This window comes from Micropterus dolomieu, linkage group LG02 (genome assembly GCF_021292245.1).
Source record: "Micropterus dolomieu isolate WLL.071019.BEF.003 ecotype Adirondacks linkage group LG02, ASM2129224v1, whole genome shotgun sequence".
NCBI lineage: Eukaryota > Metazoa > Chordata > Actinopteri > Centrarchiformes > Centrarchidae > Micropterus > Micropterus dolomieu.
This window is the reverse complement of record NC_060151.1, coordinates 23487014-23498165: the sequence shown is the minus strand read 5'-3', so window position 1 is coordinate 23498165 and position 11152 is coordinate 23487014. Positions and strand designations below refer to the sequence as shown.

At 42.4% G+C, this 11152-nt stretch overlaps 1 protein-coding gene and 1 long non-coding RNA gene across 4 annotated transcripts in view; one reads left to right on the top strand and one right to left on the bottom strand.

Moving 5' to 3' along the window:
• LOC123967290 (zinc finger protein 385C-like) overlaps positions 1-11152 on the bottom strand; it is a 611432-nt gene that overhangs the window by 500999 nt on the left and 99281 nt on the right. The window lies entirely within an intron of this gene.
• On the top strand, positions 6756-8915 carry LOC123960072. 3 transcript variants are annotated; one of them, XR_006822433.1, is made up of 3 exons: positions 6777-6857; positions 7809-7894; positions 8029-8915. It is a non-coding gene; the product is annotated as an uncharacterized LOC123960072 (long non-coding RNA). The 3 variants fall into 3 exon arrangements; XR_006822435.1 differs by lacking the exon at positions 7809-7894 and having other exon boundaries at positions 6756-6857; positions 8488-8915; XR_006822434.1 differs by lacking the exon at positions 7809-7894 and having other exon boundaries at positions 6770-6857.

Sequence of the window (11152 nt, the reverse complement as noted above, 5' to 3'; positions counted from 1 at the left end):
GTGTAGATGGAGGGGGTGAGGGAGCAGAGCAGCCAGACGTCGTCCTCCTGACACGCCATGCTTTTACACCCTACGTATTCTATGTAAAATCAGATGTTGAGCACCCCCATATCGGCAAAATGGCATGATCCTTGTTTCACTGCAAAGCTTCGACTGTGAGATTGACAGTCGAAACACATACACATACATACACACACACACACATATATATATATATATATATATACATACACACACACACACACACACACACACATATACACGTGCTGGTCATATAATTAGAATATCATCAAAAAGTGAAACTTGGATATTATATTCATTCATTACACACAGAGTGATATATTTCAAATGTTTATTTCATTTAATTGTGATGATTAAAACTGACAACTAATGAAAATCCCAAATTCAGTATCTCCGAAAATTAGAATATTACTTAAGACCAATACAAAAAAAGGATTTTTAGAAAAGTTGGCCAACTGAAAAGTATGAATATGAAAAGTATGAGCATGTACAGCACTCAATACTTAGTTGGGGTGCCTTTTGTCAGAATTACTGCAGCAATGCGGCGTGGCATGGAGTCGATCAGTATGTGACACTGCTCAGGTGTTATGAGAGCCCAGGTTGCTCTGATAGTGGCCTTCATCTCTTCTGCATTGTTGAGTCTGGCGTATCGCATCTTCCTCTTCACAATACCCCATAGATTTTCTATAGGGTTAAGGTCAGGCGAGTTTGCTGGCCAATTAAGAACAGGGATACCATGGTCCTTAAACCAGGTACTGGTAGCTTTGGCACTGTGTGCAGGTCCTAAGTCCTGTTGGAAAATGAAATCTGCATCTCCATAAAGTTGGTCAGCAGCAGGAAGCATGAAGTGCTCTAAAACTTCCTGGTAGACGGCTGCGTTGACCTTGAGTGGCTTGTGGCTTGACACAAGGCATGCGACAGCTGAAACCCATGTCTTGCATACGTCTATGCGTGGTGGTTCTTGAAGCACTGACTCCAGCTGCAGTCCACTCTTTGTGAATCTCCCCCACATTTTTTAATGGGTTTTGTTTCACAATCCTCTCCAGGGTGCGGTTATCCCTATTGCTTGTACACTTTTTTCTACCACATCTTTTCCTTCCCTTCGCCTCTCTATTAATGTGCTTGGACACAGAGCTCTGTGAACAGCCAGCCTCTTTAGCAATGACCTTTTGTGTCTTGCCCTCCTTGGGCAAGGTGTCAATGGTCGTCTTTTGGACAGCTGTCAGCAGTCTTCCCCATGATTGTGTAGCCTACAGAACTAGACTGAGAGACCATTTAAAGGCCTTTGCAGGTGTTTTGAGTTAATTAGCTGATTAGAGTGTGGCACCAGGTGTCTTCAATAATGAACCTTTTCACAATATTCTAATTTTCTGAGATACTGATTTGGGGGGTTTTCATTAGTGGTCAGTTATAATCATCAAAATTAAAAGGAATGAACACTTGAAATATATCAGTCTGTGTGGAATGAATGTATACATTATTCAAGTTTCACTTTTTGAATGGAATTACTGAAATAAATCAACTTTTTGATGATATTCTAATTAAATGACCAGCACCTGTATATATAAAAAAGTGTGCATATTAACCTGCCTGGTGTTTTTAAAATGTGTAGGATTAGAATCTAATATTTTAAATACAGCTAAATGCTGTTTGTAGAGCAGCAACATTAATGTTTACATAATTTTGTTTATTTGTTTAATACTGAATGACGTTTAGAAAGAATAAAAACTCAGTCTGTGTCATTCCTCCACAATGTGCTAAATTTTAAGGCTGCAGACAGACATCTTTCTATTTAGCTTGTTTTTAACATTTGGGTAATTGCCACGTTAACATTTGCTGTGCTAGTAAATAACAGCAAGGTCACGAGGAATGCTCACCGTGCTAAGGAGTGGAAGCAGTTGACAGGACGGCTGCTGCCACCGCATGGGGAGTAGCCACATTTACCCGTTAATAGCGAGCAAATGTACATGAAGACTCCCAGCTTGCGGCATTACAGATGTCATGCAGAGAGACTCCTCTCAGGGCCGCCCAGCATGTGGACATACTCGGAGTAGAATGACACTTTACCTTACTAGGTACCGGCAGGCCCTGCGACCTATAAGCGGCAGAATCACATCCACAATCCAATTTGAAAGTCTCTACTTTGATAGAGCGTCACCCTTTCTACAACCCCTGTAGCAAACAAAAAGGTTGTCAGACTTGCGTACCTTGGCAGTGGCCTCCACGTAAGCCTTTAGGGCCCAAACTGGACACAGTAGCTGTGACAATTCGTCCGCCCCTTCAGACGAGCCTGGTGGACTGAATGCAGCCAACTCGATGGCTTGATTTACATGTGAGGAAGGCCCCCGCTTTGGTAGGAAGTATGGATTTGGAAGGAGTGTAACTCCTGACCCATCCGGGTACCAGCGCAGGCACCTCGGGCTCATCCAATAGGGCATGCAGTTCTCCCACTCGCTTTGCTGATGTGACAGCCAGCAGAAATGCTGTCTTAGCAGACAACCACCTCAACTCCGTCTGGCCTAACGATTCAAATGGGGGCAGACCCAAGGATCTCAGTACCACCTTCAAGTCCCATGGTGGCACTACAGTGACGCCAGATGGTCTAAGCCTCCGCGTGCCCTTCAAGAACTGACTAACCAGATAGTGTGACCCCACTGTGCGGTCTGCACCTGCCGACGTCTAACAACGACTGCAGGAAACACAGAATGCTGGTTACCGAGCAGTTCTCCGGTACCTCACCCTTTTCCCTGCACCACTGGGAAAAAAGCTTCCACCGATTAGCATACAGTGACTGAGTAGAAGGAGCCCTCGAACTCAACACAGTGTGGATCACTGACCGGTCACAAGTTGCCAGGAGCGGGTCCTGGCTTCCAACGGCCAGACACACAGCTGAAGGCGGTCCGGATTGCCATATGCGACCCCCCAGCTGAGAGTAAAGGTCTGGTCTCTTTGGGAGGCGCCATGGCTCCCCACTGAGCAACCTCAGAAGCACTGGGAACCATGGCCTTGGGGGGCCACTAGCAACAGTGGCTTCCCTGTCGGACCCTCTCCAGCGTCACGTGAATGAGTGGAATTGGAGGAAATGCATACAGAAGGCATGCTGGCCACGCATTAGCTAAGGCGTCCTGCCCTAAAGGACCGGTGCTCTCCCTTAGAGAGTACCAGAGGGGACAATGTGTCGGTAGTTCTGACGCAAAGACATCCACTTCTGCCTTGCCATAGTGGCTCTAAATCATCTCCACCACCTCTGGGTGGAGTCTCCAGTCTCCCTGTGGTGGCCCCTGGCGGGACAGCACATCCGCCGCACTGTTTTGTGCGCCCGGGAGATGTATGGCCCTGAGGCTCAGAAAGTGGGGAAAAGCCCACGTCAAGAGCTGCTGTGATACTCTCAGACCCTGCTTGGATCTGGTGCCCCCCTGATGATTGACATGATACACTGCGGAGGTGCTGTCCGTCCGGATGAGAATATGCCGGCCTTTCAGCGCTGGGAGAAAGTGCCGCAGTGCCAGATGTATTGCCCTGAGCTCAAGCACATTTATGTGCTCTAACTGCTGCTGGCTGCCCCATCGGCCCTTGATGGTCCTGTGTTGCCAGACCGCACCCCAACCTGATAAGGAGGCGTCTGTCTCCACAACCTCCCTGCGGGAGGTGATCACTCCCAGAGGAACCCCCCCCGGCAAGATACATTTTTCGCCGCCAGGGTTCCAAGGCCTGGCAAAAAAGGCTGGACACTCTGACGCCCCTGCCCCTGTGCCACTTGGGATCCAAGTGGAGACCGTTGACCCAGATTTGAAGGGGACGTAAAGACAGAAGACCCAGAGGGATGACCATGGACGCTGCTGCCAGCATGGCCAGCAGCCGGAGAAAGAGGCCATATTTTAAAACTCTGCCTCTCTGAAAACTTAGAAGCTGCCGGATATCCAGCACTCTCTTTGGGGTAAGGAAGGCTCTCATTAACTGAGAGTCGAGTGCCATACCCAGTTAATTGAATTGGTTAGCCTGTCCTCGAAAGGCGAACCTCAGGAACTGCCTGTGGTGTGGTGCAATAGGCACGTGAAAATAGGCATCCTTGAGGTCTATTGACACAAACCAGGCCCCCTGTGTCACCGACTGGATGACATACGCCATCCGTAACATTCGGAATGGAAGCACGTTTAAAAAGCCATCCTTCTTCGGAATTAAAAAATACACTGAATAGAACCCACTGAGTACGCTGATCATAGTGCCCAAAGTGGCGAGACGCTCTAGGGTATCCACCTGGGTGAGCAGGTGGATGAGTGTAACTGGGACTAGAGGACACAAGAGCTCTCTGTCGCGGAACTGAACTGGGGGCCCGCCTCAGGCCAGCAAACCGCTGCCTGGCTTGATCTGCCTGCACACTGCGTTCTAGTGCCTGCTGAGCCGCTGGTCCAAACATTTAATTTCCACATTAAATTAACTTCATAAAGCAATGAAATGAAAACTCCATTCATGCCATAAAATGTGCTCAAATAGTGGTTGAAAGACTGAATCTCAACATTTAGGCTACTGAAAACTCACATAAACATAAACTGTTTGCGATGTGGGCGCAAAAGGTGGGGAGGAACATGACTACAGTCTCTGTAGTAGGCCTAAGAAAGCTATATTAACCTAAAATAGATAGCCTACGTTCATATTAAAATTTAGTATTTCAATATCCCTACCAAACTGCTCATAATATCCAGCCTCACATAAGAAAAATAAAACCCATTTATTTTAACGGCTGCGTCAGGCTGTGTGAAACGGACTGGGAGCAAATAAAAAATTTCAAAGCAGTAAGTAGGCTTATCTACTGCTGTAGGTCTACTGTAAAAACATGTAGGCAACAAAAGCTAAGTCTTTTAATCAGTCTCTGTTGGATCGCTATAGTCAAGAGTTTCTCCACATCACCGCTGCAAACATAAAGCAGCCTATTGGCTAAAACAGTCTGTGGGGTTTCCTACAGATGGTGATGTCATTTTCCAAGAGAGTTGATCTCTTATCTGGAACATAACCTGCTCCGGAGAAGGTTAGCCGTTCAGCATAAGTTACCATGGCTATCTACCCCGGTAAGAAGTGAACCACCTTTGTGGTACTGAAAAGCCAGGGTTAACCCCGAAGTTACCTAGATAAGCTAGATATGCTCAAATCCTTGCAGCCTTTTGACAACTCTCCCTCTGATTGGTTAGTACTCCTTTCCTTTGTCAATCAGAGCCAGAGTAGGGGGCAGGATAGGAGGCAAAATGTGTGTTCTTCAAATGATATTTGTTGGATAAATGGTGGGGAAAACATGTAGTATATGTTAGAGCCCGACCGATATGGGTTTTTGGGGGCCGATGCTGATATTAAAGTGAAAAAGAGCCAATTTATGAGCCGATATTTAGATTTAGAGAATGATTTGGATAGTAGACCCCTTTACTGTATAAACTACACTTAGAACAGGTTGATATTGAAAGCTGGTATGTATGTGGGCTATAAAACCTTTTCTTAAATGGATTATGTTAATAAAATAGATTTACAGTCTCAAAGTGAACATGTAAACAATTGCACATCAATAAATATTTTTTTCTGGAATGTGCAACTTTTTCAGCCATCTGTAAACAGAGAGAATAAGCATGCGTATTTCACTTTAAACATAATCTGCCATAATTGTGTACATTATATTAATAAAATAAACACACTAAAATAAACGTTTTCTAAACGAACTATGCTGCGCACTGCATGAATGTCATTATGACATGATTAATAATTAATATGATACCATAAAGGGCAGATTTGCGTCTCTCCTTGAGCAGTAGTCTTTGTTGGTTTATTTCAGGCTTTTAAAACTTAAACTCTGTTGCAGTATCACACACATCTGGGGCAAGTAGTGGGATGCTGTGTGTGAGAGAAAGTGCTGACCACGTAATGAGCAAAGTCTGTCCAGGCTTCTATTACTTATTTATTAATCCCAGCCGGTGTAACACCAAAATCTGTGACCTATCAGATTATGTGACTACACCCAAACGACGATGTTTTCCTAACCATAACCAAGTACTTTTGGTGCCTAAACTCAACCAAGTACTTTTGGTGCCTAAACCCAACCAAACTGCAACAGCTTCATATCGTCAACAAAGCCTCTGGCGCTTAACTTGCCATTTGGGTCACAGAATCTGATAGGTCACACATTTTGGTGTGACACCTGTAATGTGTAATTGTAGTCCAGTTTCCACAGTTGTCCGTTTTTCCTATTAAATTCAGCTGATTGCGGTAAAATGCCATCGTATATTACTCTTCAAAGGTAAATTATGAATGAGAAGTGAGTGTGTGTTTCTTTTAAGATGACTGGAAGAGAGGCACAAGTTACACTCCTAATCAACGACGATGTTTTTCTGTGAATGGATGTGGCTAGCTGTATGGACGGAATTAATGTCATATTTTGACAGAATAAATAAATAGTGCCTGTAAAATACTGTTACTAGTTGAATGATTGAAGCGATATACAGTCGGCTTTGTTGCTACATTGACAGGTAAAGTGCTAAGTAGAATAGGCTCAAATCAATATGCTATATTTAAGGAATTAGCCTGCTAGTTTCCCGTTACAATGTTGACTAAATAATTAAATATAAATCAATGACAAAAACCCTCCCCTTATGTCTATGTGATTAAACTTTATAATTTTTGAATGCATTTCCTGTCAAATCGCATGCTTTTATTTTGTAGTTTTTGCGTGTATTTCCTTTCCTGACCGGCCTGACAGAGGAGGTCTGCAGTTGGACCCTCTTGAACCTTTCCAGACAGTGGTCAACACTTGTGATTTTTCATCTGGGGCTGCTCCTTGTTACATACGCTTTGGTCTGGTAAGTGAAAAACGTCTGTTTTCAGGCGCAGTAATGTGAACAGAAAGGCTAACGTTAATGTAACTTGAAATTAGCTGGCTAACAGAATGAGGTAACATTAATGTTCACTTTGCACTAAACTGCTGTAACTTAGTTAACGTTACTTTAACGTTAGTCCTAACGTTACTGTGGAGACAGACGAGTCCCTGGTTGCAAAAATAAGTCCGGTTCCATTAGAAATAATGGTAAAATGTTGCTACTTCTCAGCTGAATTATTACCTCAGTAAACACTTTCATAATGAGTTTATGGTCTCAGTCGCTAGTTTCAAGTATTTTCATAGTTAATAGTTCATTGAGTAAATGATGGTCCTATTTAGGGGGAAATAGATGATAATGCTTTTGGGCAGGAATACCTTGTGATTGACAGGTCGCTACCATGGTGACCTGTCAGGATTAAGGCGACTTGTGTCTGCTGCTCTGTGTACATTTTTTATTAAATGGCTGTCAGCAGGAGAAAGAGCATGTCATGTTTGAGTCTGTTAATATGTTTTGTTTTAAAAGTAAATTGTTTTGTTAACCTTTCTATTTTTTTTATAATTTTAACTAATTACATTTTAGGTTTTTTTATATCCAGGATGTATTTAATAACCGATAAAACATGATAACAGGATAACATAACTTATAAGTCTTTGGTTTTGTTGTAACACTGATAAATAACTTTTGGAAGGAGGGCCGGTAAAAATTGTCTTTGGGCCAGTAAGTTTGCAAAAAAGTTTAACGTTGAGCCCTGATATTGTTGTTGTCACTGTGTTGGTTTACTGTTGGAAGGAAGTATCCCACTGCTGCAGCTCAGCAAGTAAACACACAAAGACTAACTTCTGAAAATACTTACAATATGTTTTGTGGCTTGTCAGACTTCTGAAGTCTCATAACTCTAATGAACTTTAGAATTATGTCCTCATTCTCTTACAGTTGAGTCAGATTAAGAAAGCCTTATAGAGTCAGTATAGACAGAAGGAATCATAACAACCACCAGTAACAACTTAACATGTTGGCATGTGAGTATTATATCAAGACAGGCTTGGGAAAAAATAAAAAATATGCTTTTAAGTGTGTGGGGGGCACTGATGAGCATGCGGTGCTAGCTTTGTTTTATAATTATCCTCATAATTGGATTGTTTGTATTTTGCAGTGCAAAGATGAACCAGACATTGCTGACACTCCTCACTGTGGTCACTGACACTGACACTCCTGATGCAATCCGCTTCAGCCAAAGTGAAAGGTGGCTGTGGATGGATTTGTCTGTTTCTCTGGGGGTGGCGATGGAACACTGGATAAGACACGTGCCTTTGGTGTGAGAGACACGGGTTTAATTCCCCATTGTGACACGTCCACCAGTGCGTCCCTGAGCAGGACACTTTACCCCTAGTTGCTCCAGGGGTGTGCGACCTCTGACATATATAACTATTGTAGGTAGCTTTGAATAAAAGCGTCACTTAAATGTAAATGTTAATGTAACTCATGTACAAACTCCTGAAAGCACTTCTGAACTGGCCGTTCAGGCCAGCTGTGACAAGGTCCACAAGATGAGGTACTCATGCACTAGTGACATCACTGCGGCGGCTGATGATATCACTTCCTCCTCCTGTAGGTTCAGTGACCTGTTCACCCGGGCAGAGGAGTACGAGGATTCCCAGACCAAGCCGCCCAAGTCCCACCGGAAGGCTCCTCACCATCAACGAGAAGGAGAGCGCCTCCAGTAGCGCCTTGGTACATAACCCCACCTCCACCTGCTCCTCTGTGTGAGGGCAACCTGAATCTGCATTTTGTTCTTTGATTGGTCCGTTTCAAAACTACAACGGAAAATTTGATATTTAATGTGTCTGATTTGTGAAACCAGGAAGCAGCTTTGTGTCTTCACCAAGAAGGAACCTCCAGGTTTGAAAGGTTAAGCCTCAAACCTGCATTCTCTCTTAACTGCCAGCACTGGGGCGACTCCACTGGATCGTATAGAAGTCTATGAGAAAATGTGGCTACTTTTCAGCTGATTCATTGGCTCAGTAAACACTTTCCTAATGAGTTTATGATCTCAGGCGCTAGTCTCCTTCAACACAGAATGATGTTCATTTAGTAAATTATGGTCCCATTTAGAGGAAAGTAGACCAGAAAGCAGTGGAGGCTTTAGGGTGGGGCTACATTGTGATTGTCAAGTCGCTATGTGTGATCCAAATATGATACCCCATGGATGTTCAGTCAGACAATCAAACACTCTGAGACCTCCAGATTAAAGGAGCTGCTCTGATAACAGCACCTGTCAGGTACACGTCCTGCAGGGTTTCCGCCGGGCCTTAAAAAGTCTAAAATTTCAAAATCAAAATGAATGGCCTTAAAAAGTCTTAAATTTCCTGAAGTTTGTGTTCTAGGTCTTAAATAACTAATAACGGGTATTTATTTTCCAACATCCATGTAACGCTACCTCTAATGCTCATTGAAATGGCCTCGCAGCGCTCAAGAATGTTTTTTCCTCCCGTGGCGGTGTATTTCTTTCTGTCGCTAGTCCATATCGGTCCAAATATAAATCGCTGTATTAGGACTACAAAGACTAACAGGCAGCTTTCGTGTTATTGCCGCAAGTCTTTCAGGTTGTACCACAGATATAAAACAGATTTATTATTCAGCTATGGCGAAGTGCAAACTTATCGGTTCTTGGATGGAAAAAACGGATCTTATGGCTTAAAACGAGTCTCTAGCAACGTATTTGGAACCTACTGTTGCTGCTTAATGAATGAGCGCCGCTATTAAAATTTCACACGATCGTTAATGGTTATCAGTAAGATACGGTAACACTCGCATGGCTGTCTCTCTCTCCTCGTTCTTCAAATGATGAGCGAATGTGAGGGAGAGAGCGGCAGAAAGTGACGGTGAAAGTTAGCGGAGGATAAGATCAGCATTAAGTTGTCAGGTTACAGCTCTGTCCTCTACTGTACATCTTGATAGTTAAATTAAAAAAGGATGGTGTTGACCACGGAGGAGCTGAGCTTAGTAACAAATTAAAAGCAAATTAGGGATGCAAACTAATGTTAGTCCTTTTAAGCTAATGAGGAGATTATTCTTTTGGATTTGGATGTACAAATGAAATGCTTGTAATAATACAGAAGGGAGGTGGCTCTCATGTTGCCTATTTATGTTCATTTCTACAAATGTATAAAGCAGTAAATTCAGACACAAAAACAGCTTGGTGCTATGCAATGAATGTAAAATCATTGTGGAGAGCATCAAAACTAACCAAATAAATTTTCCCAGATCTATTAGTTATAATTCAACCCCAGTAGACTTATTTAGCAAGTTTAGCTTTTGGGGTGCTCTAGATTTTCCTACTTATTCACAGATACAAGTAATAGATACGGGTAATAAAATGTTCCAAAATTATGTGGAATTGTATATTTCTTTATTGGAAAACATAATTTTCTTGGGGAAGGACCCCCAATGCCCCACACAAACATACCATCTTAATTTTGAATTATACTGACCTGTGAGAGCATGTTTTAATCCCCATTGACATTACTTATATTATTATTATTTGTAAATGTAGCCTACCTGCCTTGCGCCTACCTCGACTTCTCCCTCCACTCACTCACACACACACCTTTTACCTCTGGTCTGTCACTGCAAACACACCGGCTTTCCCTGCTTCTCTCTGTCTCCCTGTCTGCTCCCCTGAGTTTTTCCATCAGCAGTAGGTTATGTTTTATAAAGTCACCGAAAAGACACAGAACTCTTCTTTTTTTCCCCCACCAGTGATCCATTTTTCACGTCAGCAGGTCCACCGCATGCCAGCTTGTTAATTCAATCTTATCTATCTTTATTATCTATCTTTATTTGCTTATGATTCTATAAGACTCCACATTTAAAGCTCCCTTTTATATTATTTAAGTAAAAGTGCTGCTGATGGAATAAAATTATGCATAGTTGAATTTTCCACAAAACACAGTAAAGTAAGTAGTAAAAGGAAATTTTATTTAGCTTAAGATTCAAGTTAAGTATTATAACTTAACACCAAAGATCTCATTAAGAATCTAGAAATAGAGAATGTTCAACATTATTGCAAAAAAGAATGAAAACAAACATCAAAATTGTTGCTGGTTAATTATCTGATCAAGCAGTCAGTTAATTGGTCTATTCAGCTTTATGCAAGATGTGCCTTATTTTATGTCTGTTAAATGTAAAAATGACGGAAGATGTTGTGAGAAGATGATACTAATAAAGAGAACTTGAATTGTAATAATGGAGTTGTATTTGTATTTTTGAGGACTATC